We start from the raw sequence: 19,583 nt of genomic DNA on the forward strand, positions 1-19,583 counted from the left end.
AAAATGGGTAGTGGCATTTTTACAAGAAAATGGGTGAATTTTTCACGGTGGGAATAATATCAACAATAACATAGTACCCATTAATGGGTAAAGTCATCTAACAGTGGAAGCAAATTCTGCTCTTCCCTCCAATGGGAAATCCCATTGCTATCTGTCAGAGTTTGAGTGAAACATGGCCGTCATCTCCTCCTCTCTGTTGCTCTACTGTAAAAACCCATAAAGAACTGTCATTGTTTGTGTGAAGAATTTTGCTTCGACTTCGCGAATGTTGCATGAAGAAATCGAAAAAATCTCCACGGGAAACCATACGGAGAAGTTTTTAAAACTCTTCTCAAAAATTCTAAAAGCAATTAAAAACGCCCGAATAAAATGGAATTATTCAACTATTTTTCTAGTAATCGTTTTTTGAGCATAGTAAATTATAGTTGAATTATTTGAGGAATCATATGAAATACCGTACGTTAATTATACCACGAATGATATTTACGATAGCCCTTAAAATATTGAGCTTTTGGATGATACATTGAATGCACACATGTCTGTGTTGAATGGGTTGTTAAGTATCGTTACCATTCAGAAACACCAACTTTTCCATGTATTTTTGCGGACCAATTTTACCGTGAATCATTAGTTTATCTTCATTTTTGTTTCGTGTGATCATTTGGGGTTTGATTATCCAGTTTTCCGCGAGCGGTAATGGCCGCCAACTTGCCTGCGGGTTAGGGTCTGTTCAAATATTACGTAACGCATTAGGGGGTGGGGGGTTGTTTGATCTTTGTTACGCTTTGTTATGCAAAATTTGGGGTGGAGGTCAAAAGATATTTTAGTTACTAGATAAAGATTGTCGCTTCGGTTCCCTTTGTTCTGCTGTCCGAAACATGTGTGGTACATACTGTAGTATTCAGAGTAAGTGGCTAATGATTTTAGTTTGGATAAGTGATAATCAAATCAAATAAGCAGAATCAAATCATAGTCTAGAATCACTTATCCAAACTAAAATCATTAGCCGCTTACTCTGAATACTACATCTGAATACTACATACCTGTCAAATCGTATGGATTTTCTTTCTTTGACATTTAGCTCCCCTATCCTCGCCAGCAAAAGATGTTCCGGACAACGACGACAGCGACAATCTTTATCTAGTAACTAAAATATCTTTTTGGGGGTCCTTCGAAATATTGTTACGCGTAACAAATTATTTGCATAGAGAAAAAATATTTTAAAAATAAAAAAATATTCATTATGTTTGAAAAAGCATGAAATATGCAATAGATAATAATGTATGGCACCGTCCTTCAAATTCTATTAAAATAAAGACCTTTTTTAAAAAAATAGCATTTGTTACGCGTTACGGGTTAGGGTGGGGGTGGCTCTGAAAATTGTTACGGATTGTTACGAGGGGGTGGGGGTTCTTGAAAACAACGTTTTTTGCGTTACGTAATATTTGAACAAACCCTTAGTCTCTGATTTGACATTTCTGGAGGTCAACTGCACCCACCGCTCCTAGCATTCTGACCAATGTGTCATAAAAGAAGGTGCTGATTAAGTGAATTCAAACCTTTTTATATACCACATTGATTAAAATGCTTGAACGGTGGGTGCACTTGACCTCCACAAATGTCAAATCAGAGACTAACCCGCAGGCAAGCTATCGGCCATTACCGCTCGCGGAAAACTGGATACAATAAAGATGATGAATAGTATGATTTTTTTGATGATTAATATAATATATAATATGTATACTATTTTGCAAACCACAATAGGGCAATATTTATATTTGGGTGGTTTTCAATTTTTTATAAATTAAGCCAAAACAAGAAAGTTTCTGTTATTGCTATTATATTGCATTTATAATCTTACATAGTTTTCTTTTACATATAGTTTTCACATCATCCATATTTTTTTTTGGAACTATCATCAGTTTCGAAATACAGGAACGTTTTATCTCCGCCTTTACCAAGCTGGATACTCCACCTGTGAATTATATTAATACAATTAATCTACATATTAATGATGGTGCTTTTCTTATACACTATGATATGTATGTGACAATTTTGAATCCCAACTCTTCCCCTTGAAACACATTTTGTATGAACCATTAAACTCAGCAGTATCCTCTTTTGACTACTTTGCAGGATACCAGTTCTTAATATCCTAAACGCAATGTAACGGAACGGCGACGGAAGTGGTAAGTATACGGGCTGTTTGTCAAATCTTGCCATTTCCGTTGCCGTTCCGCTGCATTGCGTAGGGGACTTAGGACTCATTTGTTTCAAGGTTTGTTCCAAACTTGGTTTCACGCCAAATACATAGAGTAGAGTGGGGCGAGAGTGCGCGTGGGGTAAGAGTACGTTTTCGATTTTTTGAAGTAAAAAAAAAGATAAACTAGCAACACTCTATCAGTTTGGCAGGTATTCTGGCCAACTATTATCATGTGTAATTGTAAACGATTTGAATAAACAACAAGGGAGATATGGAGTTAGATAACTTTTTGGTCATTTTGCTAAAAATAATTGGGTTTCCGCAACTAGTATCGCTAGTCAAGTTGAAAACCGAAATGGGGGACTAGCGAAGTTGGATTTTTCTCGCAATCCGTACGTTAAACCTAACTTCGCTAGTAGTGCGCTAGTCTAATTAGGCCCTAATTAGACTAGCGCGCCACTAGCGAAGTTAGGTTTAACGTACGGATTGCGAGAAAAATCCAACTTCGCTAGTCTCGTATTCCGGTTTTCAACTTAATCGAGTATATATCTTTACCATATATACGTTCAATCAGGTGAACATTATACCATTTCGATAACCTATTGTATATAGTACTTTATGGTACAGAACACCAATCCGGTTGGTTTTCCAAGAAGTCAAAACCATTACTTGAATAATTTTTGGGACTGTGGGGTAAAAGTACGCAGGAACCGGTGGGGCAAGAGTACGCATATGAATCTTCAAGTTATGTTTGACATCATATCTCCAGCCGAAATAAAACTAACTAAAACTTCTTCCAAAGCGTAAAGATTCACAACTAAGAAAAAAAGGACAGAATTCGAAATTATCACAAGTTTTTAGGATAAGTTGAAGTATAATTCGGTGTTAGGAAGGACTTCGCGAACAAAGCACTGAAGCGAAATAATGAAATTGTATTAGGACTTGTTGTACACCTAAACATAGTACGAAAACACAATTTCTTCTAAATGATAATTTCATTTAATCAAAAGAAACATTCATAAATTACGCAACGTTTAGCTGGGAGGGGTTGCAAGATGTGTGACGATCCATATAATTTTTAGAGGATTCATACAAATAGTGTAAGATAGGGGGAGGGGTGATGAAATAGCCAAATTTTACGTTACGTGATTGGTGGACTTTCTTTAAGGAAAATACCTTTGTATACGCCACGCGAAACCTGATATATATTTTTACCTCTGTAGTTTTTTGTATATATAAAAAAGCAATGGTTTTTCGTATGAAAGCGCAAATTTTTAGGACCCCCTCCCCCTTTAAGAGTTACGTAATCTTTAAACATTCCCTAATATATGCTCATTAAACATCAATTAAATGATATTAATTCTTATTTGTGTTAATATATACTTAAAGCACATAATTGGATAAATGCGTACTCTTACCCCACCCGATGCGCACTTTTACCCCACCGGTGGGGTAAGAGTGCGTTTTTCACTTCCCAGCAAACAATTTGTGAGATGTTAGAAGCCTGTTAGTTATGCTCTTTAAAAAAACCCAGATTAATCCACCTAGCAGTGATGATGCCTTTCTCGTGCATTTAAAATATATTGAAAAAATCACTTTAAAAAGGTCAAAAAAGCTCTTTGGGTGAATAGATCACATTTTTTCGATCATTTTTAATATTTTTGCCTTGCCACCATTCAAAAACAATTGTTTTTTTGATTTTTTTTTCCAAGGGGGACCTGTGGGAAAAAACAATGATTTTTCAATAATTCCGAAAAGCAATGATCGGGCCCATTTTCAATAGCAAACAATTCCCTGTCGAATGCAACTTGTTGCGAGTAAATCGGATAATTCTAAGTTCTAAAACGTGTGTCTACAAAATTTGTACACATACACATATATACACAAAAAAACAGACATCACCTCAGTTTGTCGAGCTGCGTAGATCGGTATATAACACTATGGGTCTCCGGGCTTTCTATCAAAAGTTTTTTGGAGCAATCATATAGCCTTTCGGTACAACTTTGTTGTACGAGAAAGGAAAAATGCATATGTTACAAATATGCGATCGTGGGTAAATAGTACAATAATTAGCGCAGCGGCACGTTTTAAAAAAATACATTATAAAATACAATATGGATTAACTGTCCAGACAGCGCGTCTACAATTGTTTTAGGGCCGATTCCCACGTAGTGTTTTTTCACCAATGTAATATTAAAGTTCAATAAAACTAGTTGTATGTCATACATTGATTTTGCATGCCTTTGTGTAATAATTGTACAAGTACATTTGTGAAAATTAACAACACAATTTACATAAATATCAATGGAAAAAAGCCGCATAATATGGAAATAATGAGGTGTATGAAAACGAACGTTAAGTTCAAATCACCCAAATGCCCAAACTACACCATCATTCCACCCAAACCACCCAACCCAATAAGCAGTTAGCCTCAATGACACGCCTCTTCTTTCCTTCCAAAGCAGGAAAAAATGGCAGCAAACGTAACGAGCGCACGAGAAAGCATGTACGAATGCGATTTTTATTTCCAACGATGAAATTTTTACAACTGTGTTGATGCGAGCGGATAAAGTCATCGGCTTCGGTCTCTATAGCGCGTGTGTTAGTTTTCGTGTTCCACATTTGAAGCTTTGGAAAGCTTTGCTTGAGAGGTTAGCATCATCAATAAAGCACGAAAGAAGCAACACAAACTTTAATGCTGTCAGTATACACGGTGCGAAATTTATTCATTGAATGTGGAAATGCTACACACTTAATTTGTTTTACTCAATATTGTGCGGTTACTTGCTGAGTTTTTTATACTTTATTAAACTGTTTTTTTAATCTACAGATTATATTCAACACCATACTTGCTAAATGGACACGGTCGGTTAAAGTGGCTGGTCCTTATTGCCTGATTTTCTCAAAATTGCACGCGGCGAACCTTTCATGAAAGGTACCGCCGCGCTTTCTGCACCCCGTTTACTTGATTCTTATGGATGAATAGCATTGCGGTGTATCGTTTGTCGCGGCCGTACCTTTCGACAGTCATTCACCGCGTGAAGTTTTGTGCATTTGGGAACCTTACAAACGCCGCGCAGTGTATCATATCCAGAAAATCTGACAATAAAGTGTTCGTGAAAGTAGTCGTTAGATTATTCGCTGTTGGTTTGAGCGAGACAGAGTATATGACAAAAAAATCAACCAGCAACTTGCGGTTTTTGGTTCGAAATGAACGTTTGTCAGCAATGGAATAATCCATCTAGATTTTCTACTAGATGGCGTTTTGCTGTACTATAAATCTCGCATAACTTTTCAAAGGGCCGAAGTAACATTTGGTTGATGATTGAATTTGAGTACTGCAATCAACAGAACAACATGAAAACTATTGATTGCAGTGTTCAAATTAATTCATGAAAAAAATGTTACTTAGGTGCTTTTGAAAAGTTAAGCGAGAATTCATGAAAAAATGTTACTTAGGTCCTTTTGAGAAGTTATGCGAGAAATGTAATAGAAATGCATGAAGCCAAATAGGACTTTTTGGGAACTTGCAAGTGTTCTTATTGTTAAGTTGACTTTTTGTCAATTTATTGGTCAATACTTAAAAGGTGCTGTAAAAAGAAAAGTGCATACTTAGGTTTTCCAAATCTGATGCAGACTATCTTTTGAAAAGGGTCAAACTTGTTTTTACTGATTTTTCAAAAGGATATAATCGATAAACGACGCTTCCTACAAAAAGTGTTGTATGGGTGACTGTCGCAAAATCATTCAAACTTTCTAATAAAACTTTTTGAAAAACTCTAAATAAAACCCTACACCAAAAAAATCAATTTAAAAATATAAGTCAATTTGCAAAAAAACGCTCTTTTTGATTTGGAAGAAATTTTGTCTCAAGATAGGTGATTATATTCCCTACCAACCGTCCATACATCGCAAGCCGGGCACTTTTAAGGGAAAAAAGTTTTTCTAACAAAAACTTTTTCTTGACGGAATTGATTTTTTCAGTGTCTTTAAGGGGTGGATTTAACATATGTATACATATATACTCATATTAAGTATTCCTGTACAGTCAGGCAGAGTACAATGTTTTGGTCGTAACTGGTCGCAACTAAAGAAGCTAATAATGGAATATAATATTTTTTTGAAGATATAAACCCCTTTTTAATATTACTCTTAATTTAAAAACAAACTATATTAGACTAAATTAGACAATGTATCATAAAAATAGATTTGCTTGGGGTTCTATAACGATGGCTTTCATTGGTTTAGTTTCAGATGAAAATACACTGAAAATAATTCCGACAAGAAAAAGTTTTTGTTAGAAAAACTTTTTTTCCTTAAGAGTGCCCAGCTTGCGATGTATGGACGGTTGGTAGGGAACATAATCACCTATCTTGAGACAAAAGCATTTTTTCGCAAATCGACTTTAAAATTTTTAAACTGATTTTTTTCAGTGTAAGGCTCAATTTGGATTGTTTCCGATATTTTCACTAGAAAGTTTGACTGATTTTGCGATGGTCACCCATACAACACTTTTTTGTGGGATGCGTCGTTTTTCTATTATATCCATTTGAAAATATTAGCAAAAAAATTTCAGCTCTTTTCAAAGGATAGTCTAGATTAAATTTGGAAAAACATTTTTGTTTTCATTTCGGATCATCTGGTGATTTTTCATTTCTCATTTTTCATTTCTTACTTTTCACTTCTCACGTCTCACTTTTCACTTCTCACTGCTCACATCGGCCCATAGGGGAAAGAAATGGCAGAAATGACGCTTAACTTTTAAAAAGAGCATATGTCACCTTTTTTCATGAATTAATTTGTGTACCGCAATCAAAAGCTATCATATTGGTCTGTTGATCGCAATATTAAAATTCATTCATGAAAATATGTTTCTTAGGTCATTTTGAAAAAATAAACTAGAATTTTCAGTGTATACATGAAATCTTAACCCAGAGTAACAATCTGTGAGCTGTTAGATTATGGTTAGGGTCCGTTAGTTATGCTTCCCTTCAGAATGCATAAAACATTGACTCGTTTGTTATGCTCTTTTTCTTTTTTTCGCGCCTTGCATTTTTTATGACAGCTGAAAATAGAAACAGCATTCTTTTCATTCATTTCATGTTGTCTTCTCGGTGCGCTTTGCGAGTGCTCTCGGTGCTTATCTTCGACAAAATGGCGATGTTGGATTTTTTTTCAAGTAAGTACTTAATCGTATTTAAAAAAATAAAGATTTCAACAATAAACTTGATTTCCAGGATTCGTGGTCGTGGCTACAAAGCGAAAGGGTTCATGGAGGATGCGTTGTCGATAGCAAGAGGCTTCGGCAGTTCTCGGAAGAGCGAGTCAAAGGCAACCGATTCAGGGCTACTCGCAGATTATCACTTGGTGACAGAAGATTTTCTTCAAGACAACAATCTTCGAGGAATGGCTGGAGGATTTCCCAGAGGAATTACTGGAGGAAACCCCAGAGGAACTCATGGAGAAATTTATATAAGAACTCCTAAAGGAACTTCCAGAGGAACCTCTAGGGAAACTCTTCGAGAAATTTCCAGAGGAGTTCGTAAATGAGCTCCCAGAGGTAGAACTTTTGGATTAATGCCAAGTGGAAAACCTGAAGGAATTCTCAGAGGAATTTCTAGAGGGACTCCTGAAAGAAATCTCTGGAGCATCCCTAGATAAACACCTGAATGAATTTCCCGAGGAGCTCCTGAATGAACACCCAGGGGAAGAAATGCGGGAGGAATTCCCAGATAAACTCCAGGAGGAATTCCCAGAGGAACTCCTGGAGGAACTTTTAGAGAACTTCCCACAGGAACTCCTGGAGGAACTTTTAGAGAACTTCCCACAGGAACTCCTGGAGGAATTTCTACAGAAACTCATGGAGGAATCCACAGAGGAACTACTGGAGGGATTCCCAGAACAACTCGAAGGGGAATTCCTATAGGAACTGTTGCCGGAATTCCCGAAGGACCTCCTGAAAGAATTTTCTGATGAACTACTGGAGTCATTCTTAGAAAAACTCCTGAAGGAATTTCCAGAGGAACTTTTGGAGGAATTCCCAGTAGAGGAATCCCTGGAAGAGTTTCTAGAGGAATTCTTGAAAGAATTTCCAGATAAATGGTAGGTTGAATTCCTAGAGGAATTTCTGGACGAATTCTCAGAGGAACTCGTGGAGAAATTCCCATGAGAACTACTAGAGTAATTCTCAGATGAACGCCTTGAGGAATTCACAGAGGAGAACTCCTGGATGTATTCCCAGATGAACTGCAGAAGTGATTCCCAGATCAACTGCTGAAGTGATTCCAAGAAGAACTCTTGAATGAATTCACGGAGGAATTCCCAGAGGAACTCCTGAATGAATTTCTAGAGAAACTAATGGAGGAATTCTCATAGGAACTGTTGCAGGAACTCCTATAGAAACTCCTATAGAAACTCCTGAAGGAATTCCAAGAGTCATTTTCTAAGAAGCTTCTTTAATAATTTCTAGAGGAATTCTTAGATGAAGTGCTGAAGGAATTACCAGAGGAATTCCTGGAGGAACTGTTGGAAGAGTTCCCAAGGGAACTTCTGGAGGAATTTATTGAGGAGCCTGACGTAATGCTCAGAGCAATTCCCTGAGGAACCTTGAAGGAATTTTAAGAAATTTTTTTAAGGAGTTCTCAGAGGAACTACTGGAGTAACTCTCTTCTGGAGGTATTTCTAGAGAAACGTTTGAAGAAATTGTCAGACAAAGTACTGGAATAATTGTCAGAAAAGTTCCTGGAGGGATTCTTAGATGAACTGCTGAAGGATTCCCCAGAAGATCTCTGCTGAAAAAAAAACTCAGAGAAATTTCCAGGGGATCTACTTTAGGAATTCTCAGAAGAACTCCTAGAGGAATTTCCATTGGAACCTGCTGAGGAACTCCTGTAGTAATTTCTCTCCCAGAGAAACACCTAGTGGAACTCCTGGAAGAGTTTATAGAAGAACTCCTGGAGGAATTCCCAAAGATACTCCTGGATGAATTATTAGAGCAGTTCCCATAGAAACCACCAGAGTAATCCCAGATGAACTATTGGGGTATTCCCAGAGGATGAACTCCTGGAAGAATTTTCAGAGAACTCCTAGAGGAATTCTCAGAGGAACTCCTGGTATTTTTTTCAGATGAACTGCTGGAAAAAATTTCAGCTGATCTGTTGAAGTGATTCCCACTTGGAGGAATTCCCGGAGCAGTTCCAGAGTGAATTGACGAGGGTGGAGAAGAGTTTTCAATGAAATTTTAAACAATTTTAAATTGATTTTTATTTAGTTTTGTACATATTGTTGCTCCTCAAGTGCTTGGAACTTGTCCTGCTAATGGACCGGAAGCAAATGGCCGCACCGGATGGATGGTCGTCGCGGATGCTTTCTGAAAATTGCAAAGCATTTTCCAGTATCAGACGAGGAAGTACATTTCCGGACCGAAATTTCAAACTGCTCTTCCGGATGCATTTGTTTCTGCAACACCACATACTAGACCATTTCTCAATTTTCATCGTACTTCGCTTCATTTCCTTGGTGGCCAGACAACGAAACCTGATCCGAGCCGAAAGAAGAGGTGCGTCGCTGAAAGCGATAGTGCAAACCTAAAAATGGCAATACGTTTTTATGAGATTCTCGGACGGATTTTTCGGCTCCGGATCGACACAAATGTTACATTGCAACCATTGCAATGGATAGCCATCGCAGCCTGCAAATTTTATTTAATGACTTACCTTTGTCATGATCGCTTCACTATAATATATTTGTCTGCAAACACGACTATGCTGGCCAGACGACGGAGGCTGTTCCGAGCCGAAAGGAGAGGAGAATCGCATCGAGGAAAAGAAAATCTGAAAAAGGAAGGCGATTCTTAAGTTCCCGAACGGATTCCCCGGCTCCGGATCTACATAAACGCCGTATTGAAATGGATAGCCATCGCAGCCTGCAAACTTAATTAAATTTTACTTACCGCTGTTTTTTGATGATAGCAAATAATAAAATGATTAAAATATTCGGGAAAAAGTTCCCGAAGATCTTTATTTATATTTTATTTACATTCAACTGTCATTGGAGGCAGTTATGTATATGTACTTTCACTAGTACATATACATTCTGTCTCTGATGACAGTTGAATGTAAATAAATCAGCATGAAAATCCCTTTTGAAACAACCCTAATCTCGTTTAATTGCTCAAAGCGAAACATATCTAACGTTGATATAACGTGAGTGTAACAGGTTAGATGGAATTATGCACCACGCATAAACATACCTAACAAAAGTGTGTCATTCTAGCGTAACTTTAGCCTCACTTTACCCTAACCGTTAGTGAGAATGTTAGTGTAACTATCTCACAGGTTAGATGCACATTATGCTCAAGTTAGAGTAATTTTCCTTGCTGGGAACCCAGCAAGGAAGGTTACTCTAACTTGAGCATAATGTGCACCTAACCTGTGAGATAGTTATACTAACATTCTCACTAACGGTTAGGGTAAAGTGAGGCTAAAGTTACGCTATAATGACACACTTTTGTTAGGTATGTTTATGCTGGTGGCATAATTTTATCTAACCTGTTACACTCACGTTAGATTCTCGTTAGATATGTTTCGCTTTGGCCGGTTAGGCAGTTGTTATGGTAATTTCTGGTGGGATTTCATGCTGGTTTATTTACATCCAGTTGTCATCAGAGGCAGAATGTATATGTACTATATAAATAGTGATAGTACATAAAGTACATAGCTGCCTCGAATGACAGTTGGATGAAAATAAATTATCAATCAAAAGCTTCGGGTACATTTCCGATATTTCCCACATAAATATTTATATAATTAGCGAGATAATTAGTTGAAATACATTTGTCAAAATAATTACATCAAATCATATTGAGGTAAGTAAAATAAAACTGTTTTTGCAGGCAGGCAACTTGCCGCATGCTGATATTTTGTCGGCCGGAACCGTATTTTCATCGCCGGAGAACTTATGAAGAAGATGTCTTTCATTTTTCCAGGCTCTATGCCGCGCTTTACGATGCAACTCTCTTCCGGCCCGAAGGAACAGTCCATTCGCCACCTGTCCATTTCCGAAGACATCAAGCAGAGGAGATTGGTGCAACCCTCCAAATAGTATCGTCCGGCATGGGGAATTCCGATCATCGTCCAAAATTCGAAGGCTGGCGGTTTTGAAAGTTTCAATATGCATCAGAGTTTTTTGAAGCGGCTCTGCTCTTTCGATCCGGAATCATCCTCAAAAATTAATATAGCAAAGAAAATTCATTAAAACTAAACATAAAATTATTTTAAATTTAAGGAAAGTTAAATCTTCCATGTATTCTGGGAAAATATGTAGCATTTCTTTCTAAAGTTCGTTCACTTTTCATTCAATTTCTTTAAGAAATGATCCGGCAATTCCGTTAGAAACACTAATATCTTCCAATTGCTCACCAATTCATCAAGATAATTTAAAATTAATTCCTTCGGAAAATTTCATTAGCAATTCATTCTGAAGTTTCCTGAGATATAATCATCAATCCTTTCATCCAGCAATTCCCTTCACAGTATTCTATTAGAAGGCATTCATTTATCTATGAATTCCCCCAGGGAATGTCTATGTCAAGGACGGAGACGAGCCAGCCTAAGGCTGAACATTCCACCAAAGTTCCTCTTGTTTTCCTGGGAATTACTCCACTAGTTTCACTGGTAATTCCTCCCGGAGTTTCTCTGAGAATTCTTCCAAAAATTCTTTAGGAAATTCCTCTGGGAATTCTTCCAAGAGTTCCAATAGGAAATCTTTCAGAAGTTTCTCTGGGAGTTTCTCTGAGAATTCTCCCAGGAGTTGCCCTGGGAAATCTTTCGGGAGTATTCTGGAAATTCATCCAAGAGCTTCCCTAGGAACTCATTCGGAAGTTCCCCTGGGAATTCCAGCATGAGTTCGTCTGGGAATTCCTACAGGTGTTCCACTTGAAATTCTTCCAGAAGTTCCCTTGGGAATTAATTCGGGAGTTCGTTTTGGAATTCCTCCAGAAGTTCTTCTGAGAATTCCTCTATAAATTCTGCCAGAAGATTCTCTTGCAATACTTCCAGGAATTTTTCTGAGTAATCCTCCAGGAGTTCTACTAGGAATTACTAAAAGAGTTCCTCTGGGATTTTCTCCAAAAATTCCTCTGGAAATGCCGCTAGGAATTCCTTTTGTAATTCTTCTAAGAATTTCTACAGAAGTTCCTCTGAGAATTCCTCTAGAAGATCCTCAGAGAATTTTCTCATGAGTTCTTCTGGTTATTCTTCCAGGAGCTCCTCTGGTAATTCTCCCAGGAGTTCCTTTGGGAATTCCTCCAGGAGTTCCTCTGGAAATTCCTCCAGAAGTTCTTCTGGAAATTCCTCCAGGAGTTTCATAAGAAGTCTTCCAAGAATTACTTTTGGGATTCTTCCAGGAGTTTCTCTGAGAACTCCGCCAGAAGTTTCATTGAAAATTTTCCATGAGTTCTTCTGGAAATTTTTCCAAAAGTTCCTCTAGGAAGTCTTTCGAAAGTTCCCTAAGAATTCTTCCAGGAGTTCCTCCAGTTGTTTCGCTGGAAATTCTTCCAGGAGTTGCCCTGGGAAATCTTCCGGGAGTACCTCTGGAAAATCTTTCAAGAGTTCCCTAGAAACTCATTCGGAAGTTCCTTTGGGAATTCCAGCATGAGATCGTCCGGGAATTCCTACAGGTGTTCCACTTTGTGTTCCACTGGAAATTCTTCCAGGAGTTCCCCAGAGAATGCTTTCGGGAGTTCGTTTGGGAATTCCTCCAGAATAAGGCTATCTGACGTTTATCATCTTTCTCTTGCACGCGCACAGGCGGGATAGGGTTTGTTTTCATACGGAAACGCTTCCGAAGCGTTTCCGTATGAAAACAAATCCTATCTTTTACGTGCGCGTGCAAGAGAAAGATGATTAAACGTCAGATAGCCTTATTTCTTCGGATAATTCCTCTATAAATTCTGCCAGAGGATTCTCTTGTAATACTTCCAGGAGTTTTTCTGAGTAATCCTCCTAAAGGAGTTCCTCTGGAATTTTCTTCGGCAATTCCTCTGGGAATGTTGCCAGGAGTTCCTCTTGTAATTCTTCCAGGAATTTCTACAAAAGTTTCTCTGAGAATTCCTCCAAAAGATCCTCTGAGAAAATCCTCAGGAGTTCTTCTGGTTATTCTTCCAGGAGCTCCTCTGGTAATTCTCCCAGGAGTTCCTTTGGGAATTCCTCCTGGAGTTCCTCTGTAAATTCCTCCAGAAGTTCTTCTGGAAATTCCTTCATGAGTTTCATAAGAAGTCTTCCCGGAATTCTTTTTGAGATTCTTCCAGAAGTTTCTCTGAGAACTCCGCCAGAAGTTCCATTGAAAATTCTTTCATGAGTTCTTCTGGGATTTTTTCCAAAAGTTCCTCTAGGAAGTCTTTCGGAAGTTCCCTAAGAACTCTTCTAGGAGTTCCTCTGATAATTCTTCGAGAAAATCCTCTGTGAATTACACCAAGAGCTTCTATGAGAATTCCTCCAGGAGTTCCTCTGGGGATTCCTCTAGTCATTCTTCAGCAGTTCATCTGGAAATTCCTTCAGGAGTTCCTCTGAAAATTCCGACAGGAGTTCCTTTTGTTTTCCCGGGTATTCCTCCACTAGTTTCACTGGGAATTTCCTTGAGGATTTTTTTCCGAAATTCCTCTGACAATTTCTCCAAGAGTTCCTCTGAGATTTCTTTCAGGATTTCCCCTGGGAATTATTCCAGGAGTTCCACTAGGTATTCCTCCAGGGATTCCTATGAAAATTCCTCCAGGAGTTTTTATGAGTAATCCTCCAATCCTCCAGGAGATCCTATAGGATCTTATCCTATGTATAGAAGCTCCTCTGGGATTTCCACCAGCAGTCCCTCCAGGAGTGCCGCCAGGAGTTCCTCTAGTAATTCTTTTAGGAGTTCCTTTGTGAATTCATTCAGGAGGTCCTCTGAGAATTTCTTCCTCTGCTAATTCTTTCAGGAGTTCTTCTGACAATTCCGCCGGGATGGAAATTCCTCTAGGAGTTCCTCTGGGAATGCCGCCAGGAGTTCCTCTTGTCATTCATCCACGAATTTCTACAGGAGATCCTCTGAGAAATTCTTCTAGCAGTTCTTCTGGAGATTTCTTCAGGAGTTCCTCTGAAAATTACGACAAGAGTCCCTCTTGTTTTCCCGGAAATTCACTGCGAATTCCTCACGGAGTTTCCAGGAGTTCCACCAGATATTCTTTCAGGAATTCCTATGAAAATTGCTCTAGGAATTCCTCCGGAAAATCCTTCGGGAATTCCTCCGGAAATTCCTTCGGGAATACCTCCGGAAATTCCTTCGGGAATTCCTCCAAAAATTCCTTTGGGAATTCCTCCGGAAATTTCTTCGTGAATTCCTCCGGAAATTCCTTCGGGAATTCTTCCATAAATTCCTTCGGGAATTCCTCCGGAAATTCCTTCGGGAATTCCCCCAGGAATTCCTCCGGAAATTCCTTCGGAATAGCTCCTCCCCAGGAATTCCTCCGGGAATTCCTCCAGAAATTCCTCCGGGAATTCCTTCGAAAATTTCTCCGGGAATTCCTTCGGGAATCCTCCGGGAATTCCTCCGGGAATTTCTTCAGGAATCCTCCTTTGGGGTCCTTTGGAAATCCTTTGGGATTTCCTTCGGGAATTCCTCCAGGAATTCCTTCGGGAATTCCTCCGGGAATTCCTTCGGGAATTCCTTCGGGAATTCCTCCGGGAATTCTTTCGGGAATTCCTCCGGGAATTCCTTCGGGAATTCCTCCGGGAATTCCTTCGGAAATTCCTCCGGGAATTCCTTCGGAAATTCCTCCGGGAATTCCTTCGGGAATTCCTCCGGAATTCCTTCGAATTCCTCCGAATTCCTTCGAATTCCTCCGAATTCCTTCGAATTCCTCCGAATTCCTTCGAATTCCTCCGAATTTTTCGAATTCTCCGGGAATTCCTTCGAATTCCTCCGGAATTCCTTCGAATTCTCCGAATTCCTTCGAATTCCTCCGAATTCCTTCGAATTCCTCCGGGAATTCCTTCGAATTCCTCCGGGAATTCTTCGAATTCTGAATTCCTCCGAATTCTTCGGGAATTCTCCTGAATTCCTTCGAATTCCTCCGAATTCCTCCGAATCTTCCGGGAATCTTCTCCGAATTCCTTGAATTCCTCCGAATTCTCCGGGAATTCCTCCGAATTCCTTCTCGAATTCTCCGAATTCCTGGAACCCTCCGAATTCTTCGAATTCCTCCGGAATTCTTCGGGAATCCCTTCCGAATTCCTCCGAACTTCGAATTCTGAATTCCTCCGAATTTTGAATTCAATTCTTCTCCAGAATTCTTCGAATTCCCTCCGAATTCCTTCGGAATCTCCGAATTCCTTCGAATCTCCGGAATTCTTCGAATTCCTCCGAATTCCTTCGAATTCTCGAATCTTCGAATTCCTCCGAATTCTTGAACCTCCGATTCCTTCGGGAATTCCTCCGAATTCCTTCTCCGAACCTCCGATTCCTTCGATTCCTCCGAATTCTTCGATTCCTCCGAATTCCTTCGAACTCCGGGAATTCCTCGGGAATTCCTTCCGAATTCGAATTCCTCCGGAATTCTTCGAATTCCTCCGAATTTTCGGAATTCTCATCGAATTCCTCCGGAATTCCTTCGAATTTTACGGAATTTACGGAATTCTTCCGGCAATTGTTACGGGAATTCCTCCGGGAGTTCCTACGGGATTTTCCGAATGAATTCCCGGAGGAATTCCCTAAGGAATTCCCGAAAGGAACTCCCGGAAGAATCTCCGAAGGAATTCCCGAAGTAATTTCCGGAGGAGTTCCCGAAGGAATTCCCGGAGAAATTCCTGAAGGAATTCCCGGAGGAATTCCCGGAAGAATTTCCGAAAGAATTCCCGGAGGAATTCCCGAAGGAATTCCCGAAGGAATTCCCGGAGGAATTCCCGAAGGAATTCCTGGAGGAATTCTCGAAGGGGTCTTACGAAGGAATTCCCGGAGGAATTCTCGAAAGAATTCCCGAAGGGATTCCCGGAGGAATTCTCGAAGAAATTCCCGAAGGAATTCCCGAAGGAATTCCCGAAGGAATTCCCGAAGGAATTCCCGAAGGAATTCCCGAAGGAATTCCCGAAGGAATTCCCGAAGGAATTCCCGAAGGAATTCCCGGAGGAATTCCCGAAGGAATTCCCGAAGGAATTCCCGAAGGAATTCCCGGAGGAATTCCCGAAGGAATTCCCGGAGGAATTCCCGAAGGAATTCCCGGAGGAATTTCCGAAGGAATTCCCGGAGGAATTTCCGAAGGAATTCCCGAAGGAATTCCCGAAGGAATTCCCGAAGGAATTCCCGAAGGAATTCCCGAAGGAATTCCCGAAGGAATTCCCGAAGGAATTCCCGAAGGAATTCCCGAAGGAATTCCCGAAGGAATTCCCGAAGGAATTCCCGAAGGAATTCCAGAAGGAATTCCGAGGAATTCTGAAGGAATTCGAAGGAATTCCGAGGAATTCGAAGGAATTTCGGAAGGAATTCCGAAGGAATTCCCGGAGGAATTCCCGAAGGAATTCCCGGAGGAATTCCCGGAGGAATTCCCGAAGGAATTCCCGGAGGAATTCCCGAAGGAATTCCCGGAGGAATTCCCGAAGGAATTCCCGAAGGAATTCCCGGAGGAATTCCCGAAGGAATTCCCGGAGGAATTCCCGAAGGAATTCCCGAAGAAATTCCCGGAGGAATTCCCAGAGGAATTCCTGAAGGAATTTCCAAAGGAATTCCTGAAGGAATTTCAAGAGGAATTCCCTAAGGAACTCCCAGAGGAATACCCGAAGGAATTACAAGAGGAGTTCCCGAAGGAATTCCCAGAGGAAATCCCGAGGGAATTTCCGAAGGAATTACCAGAGGAAATCCCGAAGGAATTCTCCAAGGATTTCCCGAAGGATTTTCCGAATGAATTCCCGGAGAAACTCTAAAATGAATCCCGAAGGGATTCTCGGAGGAATTCCCGAAGAAATTCCCGGAGAAATTCCCGGAGGACTTCCCGAAGGAATTCTTGGAGCAATTCCCGAAGGAATTCATGGAGGAATTCCTGAAGAAATTCCCGGATGAATTCCAAGAGGAATTCCCGAAGGAATTTCCAGAGGAACTCCCGAAGGAATTCAAACAGGAATTAGCGAAGGAATTTCCAGAGGAACTTGCGAAGAAATTTCCGGAAGAATCCCCGGAGGAATCTACGCAAGTATCCCCGAAGGATTTAACCGAGGAATTCCCGGAGGAATATCCAACGTAATTCCCGAAGGAATTCACATAGAATAAACGAATAAATTTGCATAGGAATTCATGAAGGCATTTCCGGAAGAATCCCCGGAGAATGCTCGAAGGAATTTGCGGAGGAATTTGCATAGGAATTTACTAAGTAGCTCCCGGGAGAATTCCCGAAGCAATTACAGGAGGAATTCCCGATGGAACTCTAGGAGAAATCGAAAGAACTCCTTTAAAAAATTAGGAAGCCCTAAAAATTAGGAAATCCCGATAGATTTCTCGGAGGAATTACCGAAGGAATTCGCGTAGGAATTCACGAAGGAACTCGTGAATAAATTCCCAGAAGAATCCCCGAAGGATTTCCCGAAGCAATTCTCGGAGGAAATCCCGAAGGATCTCTAGGAGGAATCGAAAGAACTCGTTAACAAAATTTGGAAGCTCCAAAAATTTGAAATTCCCGAAAGATTTCCCGGAAGAATCTCCGGAGGAAATCCCGAAGGATCTGACGGAAGAATTCCCGAAGTCATTCCCGTAGGAATACCCAAAGGAATTGGAAGCTTTGAAGCTTTCTGGTACCGTCACAATGGATGACATATTGGGGGTGGAATGCTACAAGTTATCTCGTCCGACATGAATAATCGTTTAACTCAGTAATATTGGTGGTGCAAATACAAGTATGTCTTATGCACATGTTGCATCAAAGCTTCTTTCCTGATTCTTAGAATCGAAAGAAATCCTTGAAAAAATTAGGAAGCCCCGAAATTTTGAAATTCCCGAAGACTTCCCGGAGGAATTCCCGAAGGATTTTACGGAGGAATTCCCGAAGTAATTCCCGGAGGAATACCCGAAAGAATTTCCAAGGGAATTGGAAAGTCGGATAGTATCGACTTGAAGCTTTCTGTTACCGACACGGCGGACCAAGTATTGGGGGGCGGAATGCTACAAGTTATCTCGTTCGACATGAATGATCGTTTCGATCATCGTTTAACTCAGTAATATTGGTGGTGCAAATACAGTATGTCCTATGCACATGTAGCACCAAAGCTTCTTTCCTGATTCTTAGCGAAAAAAATATCCTCTGTCCATCCATCCTCTGTCTCTGAGATCCGCATCCTATTTCCTACGCAGCGGATGAACGAACTGCATTTTCGCCTCGATGCGACGCCTCTTGGCCCTGAAACTATTCCCTTTCGCTTGCCCTTTCGTATATCCAGCTCCCGGCACTATTCCTTGGCTCGTACAACAGCTACTATTTTTTAATGATAATGGAACCATCTGTGGAAAAAAAGTTGAGACCGTATTTTTCTGCGATTATACTTGTCAAACGTTTTTCGCTGCATTACGGACCACATCGAAGTCAAACGCCACATAAACATACCTCGAAACATACGTTTCCTTGTTTGTCCGTGTGGAACCGAACGATTAACGAATTAGAAATTTCCGCCCTAAGGTACCCACGACCAGCGTCTCGTCGATGCCTATGAGTATGCGCAAGTCACTAATATAGTTGCTGGTGCAGAACTGAATCCTAAAAGTCCCGAAAAGAATTCAAATTTAATGTCCCAATCCTACCTTAATTTTCTTTATTGGTGTAGATACTTACTTGAAAAAATAAATCTGTATTGCAGTATGCCACAATGCTTATTTTCCGGAAGAAAAACATAACACTTTTCTGCGAAGACAGCATAAGCAATGTTGTTTCTGTTTCCAGCTGTCATTACCAAACGCGAGAAGAAAAATAAAAAAGCAACATTCGAGTTTATGTAATATGCTTTCTGAGGGGAAACATAACTAACATTATCTAACAAGAGTCTAACCTCTCACACTTTGGTTGCTGGGAAAATAGGTACTTTTTAACTCATTAATGGGTTTCTATGTTTCTTTGTGAATTTTTTTTTTCTTCCGTGTAAATTGTGTATTCTATGCTGTCAGTGTGCCGGTTTCGAATAAATTGTGTCTTGGGAGAACATAACCTAGAAAATCGATAGCTTATTTGTTACGAAATAATGATGTCTCATAACTCTTTGAATATTTACTATTTTTGAGAAGTGCCATCATTATGAAACTCAATAGTGAACAAGAAGAAAACATTCCCCATCGAATGCAACTTGTTGTAGCAAAATCGATTCAGGTTTAGTACTAG

The 19,583-nt window shown here is 39.9% G+C and overlaps 3 long non-coding RNA genes across 3 annotated transcripts; 1 reads left to right on the top strand and 2 right to left on the bottom strand.

Annotated features, from left to right (window-relative positions):
• Positions 1 to 9,483: 9,483 nt before the first annotated feature.
• On the bottom strand, positions 9,484 to 10,295 carry LOC134216640 (uncharacterized). Its single transcript, XR_009980752.1, has 3 exons — positions 10,155 to 10,295; positions 9,919 to 10,035; positions 9,484 to 9,789 (listed from the first exon to the last, which is right to left on the bottom strand). It is a non-coding gene; the product is annotated as an uncharacterized LOC134216640 (long non-coding RNA).
• Positions 10,296 to 10,876: 581 nt separating this feature from the next.
• On the top strand, positions 10,877 to 11,541 carry LOC134216642 (uncharacterized). Its single transcript, XR_009980753.1, has 2 exons — positions 10,877 to 11,069; positions 11,190 to 11,541. It is a non-coding gene; the product is annotated as an uncharacterized LOC134216642 (long non-coding RNA).
• Positions 11,542 to 18,050: 6,509 nt separating this feature from the next.
• Positions 18,051 to 19,107, bottom strand: LOC134216643 (uncharacterized). Its single transcript, XR_009980754.1, has 3 exons — positions 19,044 to 19,107; positions 18,819 to 18,968; positions 18,051 to 18,715 (listed from the first exon to the last, which is right to left on the bottom strand). It is a non-coding gene; the product is annotated as an uncharacterized LOC134216643 (long non-coding RNA).
• Between the last annotated feature and the right edge of the window lie 476 nt (positions 19,108 to 19,583).

Source organism: Armigeres subalbatus, chromosome 2 (assembly GCF_024139115.2).
Source record: "Armigeres subalbatus isolate Guangzhou_Male chromosome 2, GZ_Asu_2, whole genome shotgun sequence".
NCBI lineage: Eukaryota > Metazoa > Arthropoda > Insecta > Diptera > Culicidae > Armigeres > Armigeres subalbatus.